A 21,838-nucleotide genomic window follows, 5' to 3' on the forward strand; every position below is an offset into this window, starting at 1 on the left:
CTTAGAGCTGCAGGCAGGAGCACAAAGGTAAAAACATATATTGAGTCCCAACACGCTCACTGCGGTGGTTGGTCTCTGTGGCGCAATCGGTTAGCGCGTTCGGCTGTTAACCGAAAGGTTGGTGGTTCAAGCCCACCCAGGGACGTATGCTTTTGCCTACATCAAGTCCTGAATTAAAACACAGCTGTCTGGCTTTGCTCTTAGAGCTCTCGCTTTGCCTGCGTGACATGCTCTATCTCAACATTTCTATCTTCTCTCATCTCTTCACCTCTAGTCATTTCCACCAATAGGACTGGAAACGGGACACCAAGCCTTCTACTTTAACCACAGGCGTACTGAGGGCCAATAAAAGGCACAGAAGCATTTCTTGATCCGGGGCTGAGAACTGCATGCACAGGGACCTCGTGGCGCAACGGTAGCGTGTCTGACTCCAGATCAGAAGGTTGCGTGTTCAAATCACGTCGGGGTCACTCTTTGACATTTTTTTCCCCACCAAGTCTATATCTCTGACTTCTAAAGCAAAGCCAAAAGAAGGGCGCTTTGCATTGGCCGGGAATCGAACCCAGGCCTCCCGCGTGGCAGGCGAGAATTCTACCACTGAACCACCAATGCTTCACTTACATAGGCTGAGCAGAGAGCCCTGCCGTAGACAGTAGTGATGAGGCCCATGCATTCGCATGGGACACCTATGAACAAAGTTTGCATGGCAAGCCTTGGACTGCCAAACGTTCACATGCTGATGGCAGGAATCAGATGCAGGAGACTGAAACTATGAATGTTTCTGCTTTTGCTAAGGACAGTGGTTTGGGGCCAGTGTTGTGCTTGACAGAGCACGACATCAGCCTGCTCTCTGGCTGCTCCCGGGAGAAGTGGCTGACAGAAAGCACCCTCCAGACCACCAGCAATCTTGTGTTTCACAACATGCCACTGTCACTGGACTTTCCTTCTGGGAAAGCCTAGTCACTGACCTGGCCAGATTCCCTGTCCTCCCCAAAATCCTGGGGAGAAACGGGCAGAGTTCTGCGCCCTGCGCCCTCTTTCGCGTCCCTAACGCGCTCCCAACGCGCCCTACAGCCCTGGTCGGGCACAGCCCTGGTCGGGCTCATACCACTGGGGCCTCTGCCGAGGAAGAGCCCCGGAAGCCTAGGGCCAGGCCTATTGCACAGGCATCTTAGACCAGGCCATTCCGGGATTGCTGTGTTTCACGTCCTGCCCTTCAACACTCCTGGGAGGGCTTTCCCTGAGAACCCTCATGTCTCTGCCCTCCCAGGAGGCTGTGGTTCTATGCAAAATAGGGGGTGCACCACGGGCCGTCCCCTTTCCTCTCTCTCGCCAATATCTTTCACCAAAGCTGAGCCCTGCAGGTAAATGTATCTATCTGGCTGAGGGGCCAGGGAGGGCCTTTGCCTGCAGTCTTACAAGCCAGAGTGCAGAGAAGGTAGCAGCTCTGGGACCGGGACTCTGCTCAAAGACATATCTAACATGCCACAGTGGAGCTGAGATGGGCAAGACACGTGTCTCACAGGCTGGCAGCACACCAAGACAGTGGCAGGAAACTATGCTAACAAGGAAAGAGAAAAGTCACGTGTCTCGTGGCCTTCCCACCATTAGACAGTAGTCTGCGCAAGAAAACATCCAACAGTGACAGGACAACCAAGCAAATGACAAACGCCGTGCTGAATAATGTCATCTTACATGACATTTCGTACAAAGGCCCAGATCATGGGGATGATCGTGCAGCAGAAGCAGCAAGTATCAGAGCCACCGAACCTGGGGTGAGTTACACGAGGAGAAAGGGCGACATGGGGACAGGGGCTAGGGGCTCAGGGAACAGCTACCACAATGCAACCTCGGGTGTGGGGATGCCACTCATTGCGGGTACTGCCCTGGGATTTCCTTTTGGAAAGAATCGCTGGTTAAAGTGTAGTGCACAAAAAACCCAACTCCTCGATTACACTATTAGATAACATCCTTTAACTGCCCCACCCACCCTGTGTGAGTCTCACCCACTTCCCGCCTGCTCCCTCTAGTCTGAGAGTTGTATCTCCACAAAAAACACACCGTGGGGCTCAATGAGCTGCTCATGTCTGACATGGACACCTAAGCAGTGCTGGATTCACAACCTGAAAGCCTGCAAAGGAAAGTGTGCCCGGCAGAAGATAAGCTGCCTGGCAACTCAGAACCTTCTTCTAAGAGAAGTAAGACATGTCACAATGGAGTCTAAGCCTACCTGTCTTATGCCAGGACCTTAGAGCTGCAGGCAGGAGCACAAAGGTAAAAACATATATTGAGTCCCAACACGCTCACTGCGGTGGTTGGTCTCTGTGGCGCAATCGGTTAGCGCGTTCGGCTGTTAACCGAAAGGTTGGTGGTTCAAGCCCACCCAGGGACGTATGCTTTTGCCTACATCAAGTCCTGAATTAAAACACAGCTGTCTGGCTTTGCTCTTAGAGCTCTCGCTTTGCCTGCGTGACATGCTCTATCTCAACATTTCTATCTTCTCTCATCTCTTCACCTCTAGTCATTTCCACCAATAGGACTGGAAACGGGCCACCAAGCCTTCTACTTTAACCACAGGCGTACTGAGGGCCAATAAAAGGCACAGAAGCATTTCTTGATCCGGGGCTGAGAACTGCATGCACAGGGACCTCGTGGCGCAACGGTAGCGCGTCTGACTCCAGATCAGAAGGTTGCGTGTTCAAATCACGTCGGGGTCACTCTTTGACATTTTTTTCCCCACCAAGTCTATATCTCTGACTTCTAAAGCAAAGCCAAAAGAAGGGCGCTTTGCATTGGCCGGGAATCGGACCCAGGCCTCCCGCGTGGCAGGCGAGAATTCTACCACTGAACCACCAATGCTTCACTTACATAGGCTGAGCAGAGAGCCCTGCCGTAGACAGTAGTGATGAGGCCCATGCATTCGCATGGGACACCTATGAACAAAGTTTGCATGGCAAGCCTTGGACTGCCAAACGTTCACATGCTGATGGCAGGAATCAGATGCAGGAGACTGAAACTATGAATGTTTCTGCTTTTGCTAAGGACAGTGGTTTGGGGCCAGTGTTGTGCTTGACAGAGCACGACATCAGCCTGCTCTCTGGCTGCTCCCGGGAGAAGTGGCTGACAGAAAGCACCCTCCAGACCACCAGCAATCTTGTGTTTCACAACATGCCACTGTCACTGGACTTTCCTTCTGGGAAAGCCTAGTCACTGACCTGGCCAGATTCCCTGTCCTCCCCAAAATCCTGGGGAGAAACGGGCAGAGTTCTGTGCCCTGCGCCCTCTTTCGCGTCCCTAACGCGCTCCCAACGCGCCCTACAGCCCTGCTCGGGCACAGCCCTGGTTGGGCTCATACCACTGGGGCCTCTGCCGAGGAAGAGCCCCGGAAGCCTAGGGCCAGGCCTATTGCACAGGCATCTTAGACCAGGCCATTCCGGGATTGCTGTGTTTCACGTCCTGCCCTTCAACACTCCTGGGAGGGCTTTCCCTGAGAACCTTCATGTCTCTGCCCTCCCAGGAGGCTGTGGTTCTATGCAAAATAGGGGGTGCACCACGGGCCGTCCCCTTTCCTCTCTCTCGCCAATATCTTTCACCAAAGCTGAGCCCTGCAGGTAAATGTATCTATCTGGCTGAGGGGCCAGGGAGGGCCTTTGCCTGCAGTCTTACAAGCCAGAGTGCAGAGAAGGCAGCAGCTCTGGGACCGGGACTCTGCTCAAAGACATATCTAACATGCCACAGTGGAGCTGAGATGGGCAAGACACGTGTCTCACAGGCAGGCAGCACAACAAGACAGTGGCAGGAAACTATGCTAACAAGGAAAGAGAAAAGTCACGTGTCTCGTGGCCTTCCCACCATTAGACAGTAGTCTGCGCAAGAAAACATCCAACAGTGACAGGACAACCAAGCAAATGACAAACGCTGTGCTGAATAAAGTCATCTTACATGACATTTCGTACAAAGGCCCAGATCATGGGGATGATCGCGCAGAAGCAGCAAGTATCAGAGCCACCGAACCTGAGGTGAGTTACACGAGGAGAAAGGGCGACATGGGGACAGGGGCTAGGGGCTCAGGGAACAGCTACCACAATGCAACCTCGGGTGTGGGGATGCCACTCATTGCGGGTACTGCCCTGGGATTTCCTTTTAGAAAGAATCGCTGGTTAAAGTGTAGTGCACAAAAAACCCAACTCCTCGATTACACTATTAGATAACATCCTTTAACTGCCCCACCCACCCTGTGTGAGTCTCACCCACTTCCCGCCTGCTCCCTCTAGTCTGAGAGTTGTATCTCCACAAAAAACACACAGTGGGGCTCAATGAGCTGCTCATGTCTGACATGGACACCTAAGCAGTGCTGGATTCACAACCTGAAAGCCTGCAAAGGAAAGTGTGCCCGGCAGAAGATAAGCTGCCTGGCAACTCAGAACCTTCTTCTAAGAGAAGTAAGACATGTCACAATGGAGTCTAAGCCTACCTGTCTTATGCCAGGACCTTAGAGCTGCAGGCAGGAGCACAAAGGTAAAAACATATATTGAGTCCCAACACGCTCACTGCGGTGGTTGGTCTCTGTGGCGCCAATCGGTTAGCGCGTTCGGCTGTTAACCGAAAGGTTGGTGGTTCAAGCCCACCCAGGGACGTATGCTTTTGCCTACATCAAGTCCTGAATTAAAACACAGCTGTCTGGCTTTGCTTCTAGAGCTCTCTCTTTGCCTGCGTGACATGCTCTATCTCAACATTTCTATCTTCTCTCATCTCTTCACCTCTAGTCATTTCCACCAATAGGACTGGAAACGGGCCACCAAGCCTTCTACTTTAACCACAGGCGTACTGAGGGCCAATAAAAGGCACAGAAGCATTTCTTGATCCGGGGCTGAAAACTGCATGCACAGGGACCTCGTGGCGCAACGGTAGCGCGTCTGACTCCAGATCAGAAGGTTGCGTGTTCAAATCACGTCGGGGTCACTCTTTGACATTTTTTTCCCCACCAAGTCTATATCTCTGACTTCTAAAGCAAAGCCAAAAGAAGGGCGCTTTGCATTGGCTGGGCATCGAACCCGGGCCTCCCGCGTGGCAGTCGAGAATTCTACCACTGAACCACCAATGCTTAACTTACATAGGCTGAGCAGAGAGCCCTGCCGTAGACAGTAGTGATGAGGCCCATGCATTCGCATGGGACACCTATGAACAAAGTTTGCATGGCAAGCCTTGGACTGCCAAACGTTCACATGCTGATGGCAGGAATCAGATGCAGGAGACTGAAACTATGAATGTTTCTGCTTTTGCTAAGGACAGTGGTTTGGGGCCAGTGTTGTGCTTGACAGAGCACGACATCAGCCTGCTCTCTGGCTGCTCCCGGGAGAAGTGGCTGACAGAAAGCACCCTCCAGACCACCAGCAATCTTGTGTTTCACAACATGCCACTGTCACTGGACTTTCCTTCTGGGAAAGCCTAGTCACTGACCTGGCCAGATTCCCTGTCCTCCCCAAAATCCTGGGGAGAAACGGGCAGAGTTCTGCGCCCTGCGCCCTCTTTCGCGTCCCTAACGCGCTCCCAACGCGCCCTACAGCCCTGGTCGGGCTCATACCACTGGGGCCTCTGCCGAGGAAGAGCCCCGGAAGCCTAGGGCCAGGCCTATTGCACAGGCATCTTAGACCAGGCCATTCCGGGATTGCTGTGTTTCACGTCCTGCCCTTCAACACTCCTGGGAGGGCTTTCCCTGAGAACCCTCATGTCTCTGCCCTCCCAGGAGGCTGTGGTTCTATGCAAAATAGGGGGTGCACCACGGGCCGTCCCCTTTCCTCTCTCTCGCCAATATCTTTCACCAAAGCTGAGCCCTGCAGGTAAATGTATCTATCTGGCTGAGGGGCCAGGGAGGGCCTTTGCCTGCAGTCTTACAAGCCAGAGTGCAGAGAAGGCAGCAGCTCTGGGACCGGGACTCTGCTCAAAGACATATCTAACATGCCACAGTGGAGCTGAGATGGGCAAGACACGTGTCTCACAGGCAGGCAGCACAACAAGACAGTGGCAGGAAACTATGCTAACAAGGAAAGAGAAAAGTCACGTGTCTCGTGGCCTTCCCACCATTAGACAGTAGTCTGCGCAAGAAAACATCCAACAGTGACAGGACAACCAAGCAAATGACAAACGCTGTGCTGAATAAAGTCATCTTACATGACATTTCGTACAAAGGCCCAGATCATGGGGATGATCGCGCAGAAGCAGCAAGTATCAGAGCCACCGAACCTGAGGTGAGTTACACGAGGAGAAAGGGCGACATGGGGACAGGGGCTAGGGGCTCAGGGAACAGCTACCACAATGCAACCTCGGGTGTGGGGATGCCACTCATTGCGGGTACTGCCCTGGGATTTCCTTTTAGAAAGAATCGCTGGTTAAAGTGTAGTGCACAAAAAACCCAACTCCTCGATTACACTATTAGATAACATCCTTTAACTGCCCCACCCACCCTGTGTGAGTCTCACCCACTTCCCGCCTGCTCCCTCTAGTCTGAGAGTTGTATCTCCACAAAAAACACACAGTGGGGCTCAATGAGCTGCTCATGTCTGACATGGACACCTAAGCAGTGCTGGATTCACAACCTGAAAGCCTGCAAAGGAAAGTGTGCCCGGCAGAAGATAAGCTGCCTGGCAACTCAGAACCTTCTTCTAAGAGAAGTAAGACATGTCACAATGGAGTCTAAGCCTACCTGTCTTATGCCAGGACCTTAGAGCTGCAGGCAGGAGCACAAAGGTAAAAACATATATTGAGTCCCAACACGCTCACTGCGGTGGTTGGTCTCTGTGGCGCAATCGGTTAGCGTGTTCGGCTGTTAACCGAAAGGTTGGTGGTTCAAGCCCACCCAGGGACGTATGCTTTTGCCTACATCAAGTCCTGAATTAAAACACAGCTGTCTGGCTTTGCTCTTAGAGCTCTCGCTTTGCCTGCGTGACATGCTCTATCTCAACATTTCTATCTTCTCTCATCTCTTCACCTCTAGTCATTTCCACCAATAGGACTGGAAACGGGCCACCAAGCCTTCTACTTTAACCACAGGCGTACTGAGGGCCAATAAAAGGCACAGAAGCATTTCTTGATCCGGGGCTGAAAACTGCATGCACAGGGACCTCGTGGCGCAACGGTAGCGCGTCTGACTCCAGATCAGAAGGTTGCGTGTTCAAATCACGTCGGGGTCACTCTTTGACATTTTTTTCCCCACCAAGTCTATATCTCTGACTTCTAAAGCAAAGCCAAAAGAAGGGCGCTTTGCATTGGCTGGGCATCGAACCCGGGTCTCCCGCGTGGCAGTCGAGAATTCTACCACTGAACCACCAATGCTTCACTTACATAGGCTGAGCAGAGAGCCCTGCCGTAGACAGTAGTGATGAGGCCCATGCATTCGCATGGGACACCTATGAACAAAGTTTGCATGGCAAGCCTTGGACTGCCAAACGTTCACATGCTGATGGCAGGAATCAGATGCAGGAGACTGAAACTATGAATGTTTCTGCTTTTGCTAAGGACAGTGGTTTGGGGCCAGTGTTGTGCTTGACAGAGCACGACATCAGCCTGCTCTCTGGCTGCTCCCGGGAGAAGTGGCTGACAGAAAGCACCCTCCAGACCACCAGCAATCTTGTGTTTCACAACATGCCACTGTCACTGGACTTTCCTTCTGGGAAAGCCTAGTCACTGACCTGGCCAGATTCCCTGTCCTCCCCAAAATCCTGGGGAGAAACGGGCAGAGTTCTGCGCCCTGCGCCCTCTTTCGCGTCCCTAACGCGCTCCCAACGCGCCCTACAGCCCTGGTCGGGCACAGCCCTGGTCGGGCTCATACCACTGGGGCCTCTGCCGAGGAAGAGCCCCGGAAGCCTAGGGCCAGGCCTATTGCACAGGCATCTTAGACCAGGCCATTCCGGGATTGCTGTGTTTCACGTCCTGCCCTTCAACACTCCTGGGAGGGCTTTCCCTGAGAACCTTCATGTCTCTGCCCTCCCAGGAGGCTGTGGTTCTATGCAAAATAGGGGGTGCACCACGGGCCGTCCCCTTTCCTCTCTCTCGCCAATATCTTTCACCAAAGCTGAGCCCTGCAGGTAAATGTATCTATCTGGCTGAGGGGCCAGGGAGGGCCTTTGCCTGCAGTCTTACAAGCCAGAGTGCAGAGAAGGCAGCAGCTCTGGGACCGGGACTCTGCTCAAAGACATATCTAACATGCCACAGTGGAGCTGAGATGGGCAAGACACGTGTCTCACAGGCAGGCAGCACAACAAGACAGTGGCAGGAAACTATGCTAACAAGGAAAGAGAAAAGTCACGTGTCTCGTGGCCTTCCCACCATTAGACAGTAGTCTGCGCAAGAAAACATCCAACAGTGACAGGACAACCAAGCAAATGACAAACGCTGTGCTGAATAAAGTCATCTTACATGACATTTCGTACAAAGGCCCAGATCATGGGGATGATCGCGCAGAAGCAGCAAGTATCAGAGCCACCGAACCTGAGGTGAGTTACACGAGGAGAAAGGGCGACATGGGGACAGGGGCTAGGGGCTCAGGGAACAGCTACCACAATGCAACCTCGGGTGTGGGGATGCCACTCATTGCGGGTACTGCCCTGGGATTTCCTTTTAGAAAGAATCGCTGGTTAAAGTGTAGTGCACAAAAAACCCAACTCCTCGATTACACTATTAGATAACATCCTTTAACTGCCCCACCCACCCTGTGTGAGTCTCACCCACTTCCCGCCTGCTCCCTCTAGTCTGAGAGTTGTATCTCCACAAAAAACACACAGTGGGGCTCAATGAGCTGCTCATGTCTGACATGGACACCTAAGCAGTGCTGGATTCACAACCTGAAAGCCTGCAAAGGAAAGTGTGCCCGGCAGAAGATAAGCTGCCTGGCAACTCAGAACCTTCTTCTAAGAGAAGTAAGACATGTCACAATGGAGTCTAAGCCTACCTGTCTTATGCCAGGACCTTAGAGCTGCAGGCAGGAGCACAAAGGTAAAAACATATATTGAGTCCCAACACGCTCACTGCGGTGGTTGGTCTCTGTGGCGCAATCGGTTAGCGTGTTCGGCTGTTAACCGAAAGGTTGGTGGTTCAAGCCCACCCAGGGACGTATGCTTTTGCCTACATCAAGTCCTGAATTAAAACACAGCTGTCTGGCTTTGCTCTTAGAGCTCTCGCTTTGCCTGCGTGACATGCTCTATCTCAACATTTCTATCTTCTCTCATCTCTTCACCTCTAGTCATTTCCACCAATAGGACTGGAAACGGGCCACCAAGCCTTCTACTTTAACCACAGGCGTACTGAGGGCCAATAAAAGGCACAGAAGCATTTCTTGATCCGGGGCTGAAAACTGCATGCACAGGGACCTCGTGGCGCAACGGTAGCGCGTCTGACTCCAGATCAGAAGGTTGCGTGTTCAAATCACGTCGGGGTCACTCTTTGACATTTTTTTCCCCACCAAGTCTATATCTCTGACTTCTAAAGCAAAGCCAAAAGAAGGGCGCTTTGCATTGGCTGGGCATCGAACCCGGGTCTCCCGCGTGGCAGTCGAGAATTCTACCACTGAACCACCAATGCTTCACTTACATAGGCTGAGCAGAGAGCCCTGCCGTAGACAGTAGTGATGAGGCCCATGCATTCGCATGGGACACCTATGAACAAAGTTTGCATGGCAAGCCTTGGACTGCCAAACGTTCACATGCTGATGGCAGGAATCAGATGCAGGAGACTGAAACTATGAATGTTTCTGCTTTTGCTAAGGACAGTGGTTTGGGGCCAGTGTTGTGCTTGACAGAGCACGACATCAGCCTGCTCTCTGGCTGCTCCCGGGAGAAGTGGCTGACAGAAAGCACCCTCCAGACCACCAGCAATCTTGTGTTTCACAACATGCCACTGTCACTGGACTTTCCTTCTGGGAAAGCCTAGTCACTGACCTGGCCAGATTCCCTGTCCTCCCCAAAATCCTGGGGAGAAACGGGCAGAGTTCTGCGCCCTGCGCCCTCTTTCGCGTCCCTAACGCGCTCCCAACGCGCCCTACAGCCCTGGTCGGGCACAGCCCTGGTCGGGCTCATACCACTGGGGCCTCTGCCGAGGAAGAGCCCCGGAAGCCTAGGGCCAGGCCTATTGCACAGGCATCTTAGACCAGGCCATTCCGGGATTGCTGTGTTTCACGTCCTGCCCTTCAACACTCCTGGGAGGGCTTTCCCTGAGAACCTTCATGTCTCTGCCCTCCCAGGAGGCTGTGGTTCTATGCAAAATAGGGGGTGCACCACGGGCCGTCCCCTTTCCTCTCTCTCGCCAATATCTTTCACCAAAGCTGAGCCCTGCAGGTAAATGTATCTATCTGGCTGAGGGGCCAGGGAGGGCCTTTGCCTGCAGTCTTACAAGCCAGAGTGCAGAGAAGGCAGCAGCTCTGGGACCGGGACTCTGCTCAAAGACATATCTAACATGCCACAGTGGAGCTGAGATGGGCAAGACACGTGTCTCACAGGCAGGCAGCACAACAAGACAGTGGCAGGAAACTATGCTAACAAGGAAAGAGAAAAGTCACGTGTCTCGTGGCCTTCCCACCATTAGACAGTAGTCTGCGCAAGAAAACATCCAACAGTGACAGGACAACCAAGCAAATGACAAACGCTGTGCTGAATAAAGTCATCTTACATGACATTTCGTACAAAGGCCCAGATCATGGGGATGATCGCGCAGAAGCAGCAAGTATCAGAGCCACCGAACCTGAGGTGAGTTACACGAGGAGAAAGGGCGACATGGGGACAGGGGCTAGGGGCTCAGGGAACAGCTACCACAATGCAACCTCGGGTGTGGGGATGCCACTCATTGCGGGTACTGCCCTGGGATTTCCTTTTAGAAAGAATCGCTGGTTAAAGTGTAGTGCACAAAAAACCCAACTCCTCGATTACACTATTAGATAACATCCTTTAACTGCCCCACCCACCCTGTGTGAGTCTCACCCACTTCCCGCCTGCTCCCTCTAGTCTGAGAGTTGTATCTCCACAAAAAACACACAGTGGGGCTCAATGAGCTGCTCATGTCTGACATGGACACCTAAGCAGTGCTGGATTCACAACCTGAAAGCCTGCAAAGGAAAGTGTGCCCGGCAGAAGATAAGCTGCCTGGCAACTCAGAACCTTCTTCTAAGAGAAGTAAGACATGTCACAATGGAGTCTAAGCCTACCTGTCTTATGCCAGGACCTTAGAGCTGCAGGCAGGAGCACAAAGGTAAAAACATATATTGAGTCCCAACACGCTCACTGCGGTGGTTGGTCTCTGTGGCGCAATCGGTTAGCGCGTTCGGCTGTTAACCGAAAGGTTGGTGGTTCAAGCCCACCCAGGGACGTATGCTTTTGCCTACATCAAGTCCTGAATTAAAACACAGCTGTCTGGCTTTGCTCTTAGAGCTCTCGCTTTGCCTGCGTGACATGCTCTATCTCAACATTTCTATCTTCTCTCATCTCTTCACCTCTAGTCATTTCCACCAATAGGACTGGAAACGGGCCACCAAGCCTTCTACTTTAACCACAGGCGTACTGAGGGCCAATAAAAGGCACAGAAGCATTTCTTGATCCGGGGCTGAAAACTGCATGCACAGGGACCTCGTGGCGCAACGGTAGCGCGTCTGACTCCAGATCAGAAGGTTGCGTGTTCAAATCACGTCGGGGTCACTCTTTGAGATTTTTTTCCCCACCAAGTCTATATCTCTGACTTCTAAAGCAAAGCCAAAAGAAGGGCGCTTTGCATTGGCCGGGAATCGAACCCGGGCCACCCGCATGGCAGGCGAGAATTCTACCACTGAACCACCAATGCTTCACTTACATAAGTTGAGCAGAGAGCCCTGCCGTAGACAGTAGTGATGAGGCCCATGCATTCGCATGGGACACCTATGAACAAAGTTTGCATGGCAAGCCTTGGACTGCCAAACGTTCACATGCTGATGGCAGGAATCAGATGCAGGAGACTGAAACTATGAATGTTTCTGCTTTTGCTAAGGACAGTGGTTTGGGGCCAGTGTTGTGCTTGACAGAGCACGACATCAGCCTGCTCTCTGGCTGCTCCCGGGAGAAGTGGCTGACAGAAAGCACCCTCCAGACCACCAGCAATCTTGTGTTTCACAACATGCCACTGTCACTGGACTTTCCTTCTGGGACAGCCTAGTCACTGACCTGGCCAGATTCCCTGTCCTCCCCAAAATCCTGGGGAGAAACGGGCAGAGTTCTGCGCCCTGCGCCCTCTTTCGCGTCCCTAACGCGCTCCCAACGCGCCCTACAGCCCTGGTCGGGCACAGCCCTGGTCGGGCTCATACCACTGGGGCCTCTGCCGAGGAAGAGCCCCGGAAGCCTAGGGCCAGGCCTATTGCACAGGCATCTTAGACCAGGCCATTCCGGGATTGCTGTGTTTCACGTCCTGCCCTTCAACACTCCTGGGAGGGCTTTCCCTGAGAACCCTCATGTCTCTGCCCTCCCAGGAGGCTGTGGTTCTATGCAAAATAGGGGGTGCACCACGGGCCGTCCCCTTTCCTCTCTCTCGCCAATATCTTTCACCAAAGCTGAGCCCTGCAGGTAAATGTATCTATCTGGCTGAGGGGCCAGGGAGGGCCTTTGCCTGCAGTCTTACAAGCCAGAGTGCAGAGAAGGCAGCAGCTCTGGGACCGGGACTCTGCTCAAAGACATATCTAACATGCCACAGTGGAGCTGAGATGGGCAAGACACGTGTCTCACAGGCAGGCAGCACAACAAGACAGTGGCAGGAAACTATGCTAACAAGGAAAGAGAAAAGTCACGTGTCTCGTGGCCTTCCCACCATTAGACAGTAGTCTGCGCAAGAAAACATCCAACAGTGACAGGACAACCAAGCAAATGACAAACGCTGTGCTGAATAAAGTCATCTTACATGACATTTCGTACAAAGGTCCAGATCATGGGGATGATCGCGCAGAAGCAGCAAGTATCAGAGCCACCGAACCTGAGGTGAGTTACACGAGGAGAAAGGGCGACATGGGGACAGGGGCTAGGGGCTCAGGGAACAGCTACCACAATGCAACCTCGGGTGTGGGGATGCCACTCATTGCGGGTACTGCCCTGGGATTTCCTTTTAGAAAGAATCGCTGGTTAAAGTGTAGTGCACAAAAAACCCAACTCCTCGATTACACTATTAGATAACATCCTTTAACTGCCCCACCCACCCTGTGTGAGTCTCACCCACTTCCCGCCTGCTCCCTCTAGTCTGAGAGTTGTATCTCCACAAAAAACACACAGTGGGGCTCAATGAGCTGCTCATGTCTGACATGGACACCTAAGCAGTGCTGGATTCACAACCTGAAAGCCTGCAAAGGAAAGTGTGCCCGGCAGAAGATAAGCTGCCTGGCAACTCAGAACCTTCTTCTAAGAGAAGTAAGACATGTCACAATGGAGTCTAAGCCTACCTGTCTTATGCCAGGACCTTAGAGCTGCAGGCAGGAGCACAAAGGTAAAAACATATATTGAGTCCCAACACGCTCACTGCGGTGGTTGGTCTCTGTGGCGCAATCGGTTAGCGCGTTCGGCTGTTAACCGAAAGGTTGGTGGTTCAAGCCCACCCAGGGACGTATGCTTTTGCCTACATCAAGTCCTGAATTAAAACACAGCTGTCTGGCTTTGCTCTTAGAGCTCTCGCTTTGCCTGCGTGACATGCTCTATCTCAACATTTCTATCTTCTCTCATCTCTTCACCTCTAGTCATTTCCACCAATAGGACTGGAAACGGGCCACCAAGCCTTCTACTTTAACCACAGGCGTACTGAGGGCCAATAAAAGGCACAGAAGCATTTCTTGATCCGGGGCTGAAAACTGCATGCACAGGGACCTCGTGGCGCAACGGTAGCGCGTCTGACTCCAGATCAGAAGGTTGCGTGTTCAAATCACGTCGGGGTCACTCTTTGAGATTTTTTTCCCCACCAAGTCTATATCTCTGACTTCTAAAGCAAAGCCAAAAGAAGGGCGCTTTGCATTGGCCGGGAATCGAACCCGGGCCTCCCGCATGGCAGGCGAGAATTCTACCACTGAACCACCAATGCTTCACTTACATAGGCTGAGCAGAGAGCCCTGCCGTAGACAGTAGTGATGAGGTCCATGCATTCGCATGGGACACCTATGAACAAAGTTTGCATGGCAAGCCTTGGACTGCCAAACGTTCACATGCTGATGGCAGGAATCAGATGCAGGAGACTGAAACTATGAATGTTTCTGCTTTTGCTAAGGACAGTGGTTTGGGGCCAGTGTTGTGCTTGACAGAGCACGACATCAGCCTGCTCTCTGGCTGCTCCCGGGAGAAGTGGCTGACAGAAAGCACCCTCCAGACCATCAGCAATCTTGTGTTTCACAACATGCCACTGTCACTGGACTTTCCTTCTGGGAAAGCCTAGTCACTGACCTGGCCAGATTCCCTGTCCTCCCCAAAATCCTGGGGAGAAACGGGCAGAGTTCTGCGCCCTGCGCCCTCTTTCGCGTCCCTAACGCGCTCCCAACGCGCCCTACAGCCCTGGTCGGGCACAGCCCTGGTCGGGCTCATACCACTGGGGCCTCTGCCGAGGAAGAGCCCCGGAAGCCTAGGGCCAGGCCTATTGCACAGGCATCTTAGACCAGGCCATTCCAGGATTGCTGTGTTTCACGTCCTGCCCTTCAACACTCCTGGGAGGGCTTTCCCTGAGAACCCTCATGTCTCTGCCCTCCCAGGAGGCTGTGGTTCTATGCAAAATAGGGGGTGCACCACGGGCCGTCCCCTTTCCTCTCTCTCGCCATTATCTTTCACCAAAGCTGAGCCCTGCAGGTAAATGTATCTATCTGGCTGAGGGGCCAGGGAGGGCCTTTGCCTGCAGTCTTACAAGCCAGAGTGCAGAGAAGGCAGCAGCTCTGGGACCGGGACTCTGCTCAAAGACATATCTAACATGCCACAGTGGAGCTGAGATGGGCAAGACACGTGTCTCACAGGCAGGCAGCACAACAAGACAGTGGCAGGAAACTATGCTAACAAGGAAAGAGAAAAGTCACGTGTCTCGTGGCCTTCCCACCATTAGACAGTAGTCTGCGCAAGAAAACATCCAACAGTGACAGGACAACCAAGCAAATGACAAACGCTGTGCTGAATAAAGTCATCTTACATGACATTTCGTACAAAGGTCCAGATCATGGGGATGATCGCGCAGAAGCAGCAAGTATCAGAGCCACCGAACCTGAGGTGAGTTACACGAGGAGAAAGGGCGACATGGGGACAGGGGCTAGGGGCTCAGGGAACAGCTACCACAATGCAACCTCGGGTGTGGGGATGCCACTCATTGCGGTTACTGCCCTGGGATTTCCTTTTAGAAAGAATCGCTGGTTAAAGTGTAGTGCACAAAAAACCCAACTCCTCGATTACACTATTAGATAACATCCTTTAACTGCCCCACCCACCCTGTGTGAGTCTCACCCACTTCCCGCCTGCTCCCTCTAGTCTGAGAGTTGTATCTCCACAAAAAACACACAGTGGGGCTCAATGAGCTGCTCATGTCTGACATGGACACCTAAGCAGTGCTGGATTCACAACCTGAAAGCCTGCAAAGGAAAGTGTGCCCGGCAGAAGATAAGCTGCCTGGCAACTCAGAACCTTCTTCTAAGAGAAGTAAGACATGTCACAATGGAGTCTAAGCCTACCTGTCTTATGCCAGGACCTTAGAGCTGCAGGCAGGAGCACAAAGGTAAAAACATATATTGAGTCCCAACACGCTCACTGCGGTGGTTGGTCTCTGTGGCGCAATCGGTTAGTGCGTTCAGCTGTTAACCGAAAGGTTGGTGGTTCAAGCCCACCCAGGGACGTATGCTTTTGCCTACATCAAGTCCTGAATTAAAACACAGCTGTCTGGCTTTGCTCTTAGAGCTCTCGCTTTGCCTGCGTGACATGCTCTATCTCAACATTTCTATCTTCTATCATCTCTTCACCTCTAGTCATTTCCACCAATAGGACTGGAAACGGGCCACCAAGCCTTCTACTTTAACCACAGGCGTACTGAGGGCCAATAAAAGGCACAGAAGCATTTCTTGATCCGGGGCTGAGAACTGCATGCACAGGGACCTCGTGGCGCAACGGTAGCGCGTCTGACTCCAGATCAGAAGGTTGCGTGTTCAAATCACGTCGGGGTCACTCTTTGACATTTTTTTCCCCACCAAGTCTATATCTCTGACTTCTAAAGCAAAGCCAAAAGAAGGGCGCTTTGCATTGGCTGGGAATCGAACCCGGGCCTCCAGCGTGGCAGGCGAGAATTCTACCACTGAACCACCAATGCTTCACTTACATAGGCTGAGCAGAGAGCCCTGCCGTAGACAGTAGTGATGAGGCCCATGCATTCGCATGGGACACCTATGAACAAAGTTTGCATGGCAAGCCTTGGACTGCCAAACGTTCACATGCTGATGGCAGGAATCAGATGCAGGAGACTGAAACTATGAATGTTTCTGCTTTTGCTAAGGACAGTGGTTTGGGGCCAGTGTTGTGCTTGACAGAGCACGACATCAGCCTGCTCTCTGGCTGCTCCCGGGAGAAGTGGCTGACAGAAAGCACCCTCCAGACCACCAGCAATCTTGTGTTTCACAACATGCCACTGTCACTGGACTTTCCTTCTGGGAAAGCCTAGTCACTGACCTGGCCAGATTCCCTGTCCTCCCCAAAATCCTGGGGAGAAACGGGCAGAGTTCTGCGCCCTGCGCCCTCTTTCGCGTCCCTAACGCGCTCCCAACGCGCCCTACAGCCCTGGTCGGGCACAGCCCTGGTCGGGCTCATACCACTGGGGCCTCTGCCGAGGAAGAGCCCCGGAAGCCTAGGGCCAGGCCTATTGCACAGGCATCTTAGACCAGGCCATTCCAGGATTGCTGTGTTTCATGTCCTGCCCTTCAACACTCCTGCGAGGGCTTTCCCTGAGAACCCTCATGTCTCTGCCCTCCCAGGAGGCTGTGGTTCTATGCAAAATAGGGGGTGCACCACGGGCCGTCCCCTTTCCTCTCTCTCGCCAATATCTTTCACCAAAGCTGAGCCCTGCAGGTAAATGTATCTATCTGGCTGAGGGGCCAGGGAGGGCCTTTGCCTGCAGTCTTACAAGCCAGAGTGCAGAGAAGGCAGCAGCTCTGGGACCGGGACTCTGCTCAAAGACATATCTAACATGCCACAGTGGAGCTGAGATGGGCAAGACACGTGTCTCACAGGCAGGCAGCACAACAAGACAGTGGCAGGAAACTATGCTAACAAGGAAAGAGAAAAGTTACGTGTCTCGTGGCCTTCCCACCATTAGACAGTAGTCTGCGCAAGAAAACATCCAACAGTGACAGGACAACCAAGCAAATGACAAACGCCGTGCTGAATAAAGTCATCTTACATGACATTTCGTACAAAGGCCCAGATCATGGGGATGATCGCGCAGCAGAAGCAGCAAGTATCAGAGCCACCAAACCTGAGGTGAGTTACACGAGGAGAAAGGGCGACATGGGGACAGGGGCTAGGGGCTCAGGGAACAGCTACCACAATGCAACCTCGGGTGTGGGGATGCCACTCATTGCGGTTACTGCCCTGGGATTTCCTTTTAGAAAGAATCGCTGGTTAAAGTGTAGTGCACAAAAAACCCAACTCCTCGATTACACTATTAGATAACATCCTTTAACTGCCCCACCCACCCTGTGTGAGTCTCACCCACTTCCCGCCTGCTCCCTCTAGTCTGAGAGTTGTATCTCCACAAAAAACACACAGTGGGGCTCAATGAGCTGCTCATGTCTGACATGGACACCTAAGCAGTGCTGGATTCACAACCTGAAAGCCTGCAAAGGAAAGTGTGCCCGGCAGAAGATAAGCTGCCTGGCAACTCAGAACCTTCTTCTAAGAGAAGTAAGACATGTCACAATGGAGTCTAAGCCTACCTGTCTTATGCCAGGACCTTAGAGCTGCAGGCAGGAGCACAAAGGTAAAAACATATATTGAGTCCCAACACGCTCACTGCGGTGGTTGGTCTCTGTGGCGCAATCGGTTAGCGCGTTCGGCTGTTAACTGAAAGGTTGGTGGTTCAAGCCCACCCAGGGACGTATGCTTTTGCCTACATCAAGTCCTGAATTAAAACACAGCTGTCTGGCTTTGCTCTTAGAGCTCTCGCTTTGCCTGCGTGACATGCTCTATCTCAACATTTCTATCTTCTCTCATCTCTTCACCTCTAGTCATTTCCACCAATAGGACTGGAAACGGGCCACCAAGCCTTCTACTTTAACCACAGGCGTACTGAGGGCCAATAAAAGGCACAGAAGCATTTCTTGATCCGGGGCTGAGAACTGCATGCACAGGGACCTCGTGGCGCAACGGTAGCGCGTCTGACTCCAGATCAGAAGGTTGCGTGTTCAAATCACGTCGGGGTCACTCTTTGACATTTTTTTCCCCACCAAGTCTATATCTCTGACTTCTAAAGCAAAGCCAAAAGAAGGGCGCTTTGCATTGGCTGGGCATCGAACCCGGGCCTCCCGCGTGGCAGTCGAGAATTCTACCACTGAACCACCAATGCTTAACTTACATAGGCTGAGCAGAGAGCCCTGCCGTAGACAGTAGTGATGAGGCCCATGCATTCGCATGGGACACCTATGAACAAAGTTTGCATGGCAAGCCTTGGACTGCCAAACGTTCACATGCTGATGGCAGGAATCAGATGCAGGAGACTGAAACTATGAATGTTTCTGCTTTTGCTAAGGACAGTGGTTTGGGGCCAGTGTTGTGCTTGACAGAGCACGACATCAGCCTGCTCTCTGGCTGCTCCCGGGAGAAGTGGCTGACAGAAAGCACCCTCCAGACCACCAGCAATCTTGTGTTTCACAACATGCCACTGTCACTGGACTTTCCTTCTGGGAAAGCCTAGTCACTGACCTGGCCAGATTCCCTGTCCTCCCCAAAATCCTGGGGAGAAACGGGCAGAGTTCTGCGCCCTGCGCCCTCTTTCGCGTCCCTAACGCGCTCCCAACGCGCCCTACAGCCCTGGTCGGGCACAGCCCTGGTCGGGCTCATACCACTGGGGCCTCTGCCGAGGAAGAGCCCCGGAAGCCTAGGGCCAGGCCTATTGCACAGGCATCTTAGACCAGGCCATTCCGGGATTGCTGTGTTTCACGTCCTGCCCTTCAACACTCCTGGGAGGGCTTTCCCTGAGAACCCTCATGTCTCTGCCCTCCCAGGAGGCTGTGGTTCTATGCAAAATAGGGGGTGCACCACGGGCCGTCCCCTTTCCTCTCTCTCGCCAATATCTTTCACCAAAGCTGAGCCCTGCAGGTAAATGTATCTATCTGGCTGAGGGGCCAGGGAGGGCCTTTGCCTGCAGTCTTACAAGCCAGAGTGCAGAGAAGGCAGCAGCTCTGGGACCGGGACTCTGCTCAAAGACATATCTAACATGCCACAGTGGAGCTGAGATGGGCAAGACACGTGTCTCACAGGCAGGCAGCACAACAAGACAGTGGCAGGAAACTATGCTAACAAGGAAAGAGAAAAGTCACGTGTCTCGTGGCCTTCCCACCATTAGACAGTAGTCTGCGCAAGAAAACATCCAACAGTGACAGGACAACCAAGCAAATGACAAACGCTGTGCTGAATAAAGTCATCTTACATGACATTTCGTACAAAGGCCCAGATCATGGGGATGATCGCGCAGAAGCAGCAAGTATCAGAGCCACCGAACCTGAGGTGAGTTACACGAGGAGAAAGGGCGACATGGGGACAGGGGCTAGGGGCTCAGGGAACAGCTACCACAATGCAACCTCGGGTGTGGGGATGCCACTCATTGCGGGTACTGCCCTGGGATTTCCTTTTAGAAAGAATCGCTGGTTAAAGTGTAGTGCACAAAAAACCCAACTCCTCGATTACACTATTAGATAACATCCTTTAACTGCCCCACCCACCCTGTGTGAGTCTCACCCACTTCCCGCCTGCTCCCTCTAGTCTGAGAGTTGTATCTCCACAAAAAACACACAGTGGGGCTCAATGAGCTGCTCATGTCTGACATGGACACCTAAGCAGTGCTGGATTCACAACCTGAAAGCCTGCAAAGGAAAGTGTGCCCGGCAGAAGATAAGCTGCCTGGCAACTCAGAACCTTCTTCTAAGAGAAGTAAGACATGTCACAATGGAGTCTAAGCCTACCTGTCTTATGCCAGGACCTTAGAGCTGCAGGCAGGAGCACAAAGGTAAAAACATATATTGAGTCCCAACACGCTCACTGCGGTGGTTGGTCTCTGTGGCGCAATCGGTTAGCGTGTTCGGCTGTTAACCGAAAGGTTGGTGGTTCAAGCCCACCCAGGGACGTATGCTTTTGCCTACATCAAGTCCTGAATTAAAACACAGCTGTCTGGCTTTGCTCTTAGAGCTCTCGCTTTGCCTGCGTGACATGCTCTATCTCAACATTTCTATCTTCTCTCATCTCTTCACCTCTAGTCATTTCCACCAATAGGACTGGAAACGGGCCACCAAGCCTTCTACTTTAACCACAGGCGTACTGAGGGCCAATAAAAGGCACAGAAGCATTTCTTGATCCGGGGCTGAAAACTGCATGCACAGGGACCTCGTGGCGCAACGGTAGCGCGTCTGACTCCAGATCAGAAGGTTGCGTGTTCAAATCACGTCGGGGTCACTCTTTGACATTTTTTTCCCCACCAAGTCTATATCTCTGACTTCTAAAGCAAAGCCAAAAGAAGGGCGCTTTGCATTGGCTGGGCATCGAACCCGGGCCTCCCGCGTGGCAGTCGAGAATTCTACCACTGAACCACCAATGCTTCACTTACATAGGCTGAGCAGAGAGCCCTGCCGTAGACAGTAGTGATGAGGCCCATGCATTCGCATGGGACACCTATGAACAAAGTTTGCATGGCAAGCCTTGGACTGCCAAACGTTCACATGCTGATGGCAGGAATCAGATGCAGGAGACTGAAACTATGAATGTTTCTGCTTTTGCTAAGGACAGTGGTTTGGGGCCAGTGTTGTGCTTGACAGAGCACGACATCAGCCTGCTCTCTGGCTGCTCCCGGGAGAAGTGGCTGACAGAAAGCACCCTCCAGACCACCAGCAATCTTGTGTTTCACAACATGCCACTGTCACTGGACTTTCCTTCTGGGAAAGCCTAGTCACTGACCTGGCCAGATTCCCTGTCCTCCCCAAAATCCTGGGGAGAAACGGGCAGAGTTCTGCGCCCTGCGCCCTCTTTCGCGTCCCTAACGCGCTCCCAACGCGCCCTACAGCCCTGGTCGGGCACAGCCCTGGTCGGGCTCATACCACTGGGGCCTCTGCCGAGGAAGAGCCCCGGAAGCCTAGGGCCAGGCCTATTGCACAGGCATCTTAGACCAGGCCATTCCGGGATTGCTGTGTTTCACGTCCTGCCCTTCAACACTCCTGGGAGGGCTTTCCCTGAGAACCCTCATGTCTCTGCCCTCCCAGGAGGCTGTGGTTCTATGCAAAATAGGGGGTGCACCACGGGCCGTCCCCTTTCCTCTCTCTCGCCAATATCTTTCACCAAAGCTGAGCCCTGCAGGTAAATGTATCTATCTGGCTGAGGGGCCAGGGAGGGCCTTTGCCTGCAGTCTTACAAGCCAGAGTGCAGAGAAGGCAGCAGCTCTGGGACCGGGACTCTGCTCAAAGACATATCTAACATGCCACAGTGGAGCTGAGATGGGCAAGACACGTGTCTCACAGGCAGGCAGCACAACAAGACAGTGGCAGGAAACTATGCTAACAAGGAAAGAGAAAAGTCACGTGTCTCGTGGCCTTCCCACCATTAGACAGTAGTCTGCGCAAGAAAACATCCAACAGTGACAGGAC

General features: G+C 52.7%; 14 non-coding genes across 14 annotated transcripts; 13 read left to right on the top strand and 1 right to left on the bottom strand.

Annotated features, from left to right (window-relative positions):
* The first annotated feature begins 71 nt into the window (after positions 1-71).
* TRNAN-GUU (transfer RNA asparagine (anticodon GUU)) lies at positions 72-145 on the top strand. Its single transcript has one exon. It is a non-coding gene; the product is annotated as a tRNA-Asn (tRNA).
* Positions 146-2,318: 2,173 nt separating this feature from the next.
* On the top strand, positions 2,319-2,392 carry TRNAN-GUU (transfer RNA asparagine (anticodon GUU)). Its single transcript has one exon. It is a non-coding gene; the product is annotated as a tRNA-Asn (tRNA).
* A 253-nt stretch (positions 2,393-2,645) lies between these two features.
* Positions 2,646-2,717, top strand: TRNAW-CCA (transfer RNA tryptophan (anticodon CCA)). Its single transcript has one exon. It is a non-coding gene; the product is annotated as a tRNA-Trp (tRNA).
* Positions 2,718-4,890: 2,173 nt separating this feature from the next.
* Positions 4,891-4,962, top strand: TRNAW-CCA (transfer RNA tryptophan (anticodon CCA)). The gene has a single exon. It is a non-coding gene; the product is annotated as a tRNA-Trp (tRNA).
* Positions 4,963-7,118: 2,156 nt separating this feature from the next.
* Positions 7,119-7,190, top strand: TRNAW-CCA (transfer RNA tryptophan (anticodon CCA)). The gene has a single exon. It is a non-coding gene; the product is annotated as a tRNA-Trp (tRNA).
* A 2,172-nt stretch (positions 7,191-9,362) lies between these two features.
* On the top strand, positions 9,363-9,434 carry TRNAW-CCA (transfer RNA tryptophan (anticodon CCA)). The gene has a single exon. It is a non-coding gene; the product is annotated as a tRNA-Trp (tRNA).
* A 1,845-nt stretch (positions 9,435-11,279) lies between these two features.
* TRNAN-GUU (transfer RNA asparagine (anticodon GUU)) lies at positions 11,280-11,353 on the top strand. The gene has a single exon. It is a non-coding gene; the product is annotated as a tRNA-Asn (tRNA).
* A 253-nt stretch (positions 11,354-11,606) lies between these two features.
* Positions 11,607-11,678, top strand: TRNAW-CCA (transfer RNA tryptophan (anticodon CCA)). Its single transcript has one exon. It is a non-coding gene; the product is annotated as a tRNA-Trp (tRNA).
* A 1,845-nt stretch (positions 11,679-13,523) lies between these two features.
* On the top strand, positions 13,524-13,597 carry TRNAN-GUU (transfer RNA asparagine (anticodon GUU)). Its single transcript has one exon. It is a non-coding gene; the product is annotated as a tRNA-Asn (tRNA).
* Positions 13,598-13,850: 253 nt separating this feature from the next.
* Positions 13,851-13,922, top strand: TRNAW-CCA (transfer RNA tryptophan (anticodon CCA)). Its single transcript has one exon. It is a non-coding gene; the product is annotated as a tRNA-Trp (tRNA).
* Positions 13,923-13,993: 71 nt separating this feature from the next.
* TRNAG-GCC (transfer RNA glycine (anticodon GCC)) lies at positions 13,994-14,064 on the bottom strand. The gene has a single exon. It is a non-coding gene; the product is annotated as a tRNA-Gly (tRNA).
* A 2,030-nt stretch (positions 14,065-16,094) lies between these two features.
* TRNAW-CCA (transfer RNA tryptophan (anticodon CCA)) lies at positions 16,095-16,166 on the top strand. Its single transcript has one exon. It is a non-coding gene; the product is annotated as a tRNA-Trp (tRNA).
* Positions 16,167-18,341: 2,175 nt separating this feature from the next.
* TRNAW-CCA (transfer RNA tryptophan (anticodon CCA)) lies at positions 18,342-18,413 on the top strand. Its single transcript has one exon. It is a non-coding gene; the product is annotated as a tRNA-Trp (tRNA).
* Positions 18,414-20,585: 2,172 nt separating this feature from the next.
* Positions 20,586-20,657, top strand: TRNAW-CCA (transfer RNA tryptophan (anticodon CCA)). Its single transcript has one exon. It is a non-coding gene; the product is annotated as a tRNA-Trp (tRNA).
* Positions 20,658-21,838: the final 1,181 nt, after the last annotated feature.

The sequence above is a fragment of the Pleurodeles waltl genome, chromosome 4_1, assembly GCF_031143425.1.
Source record: "Pleurodeles waltl isolate 20211129_DDA chromosome 4_1, aPleWal1.hap1.20221129, whole genome shotgun sequence".
NCBI lineage: Eukaryota > Metazoa > Chordata > Amphibia > Caudata > Salamandridae > Pleurodeles > Pleurodeles waltl.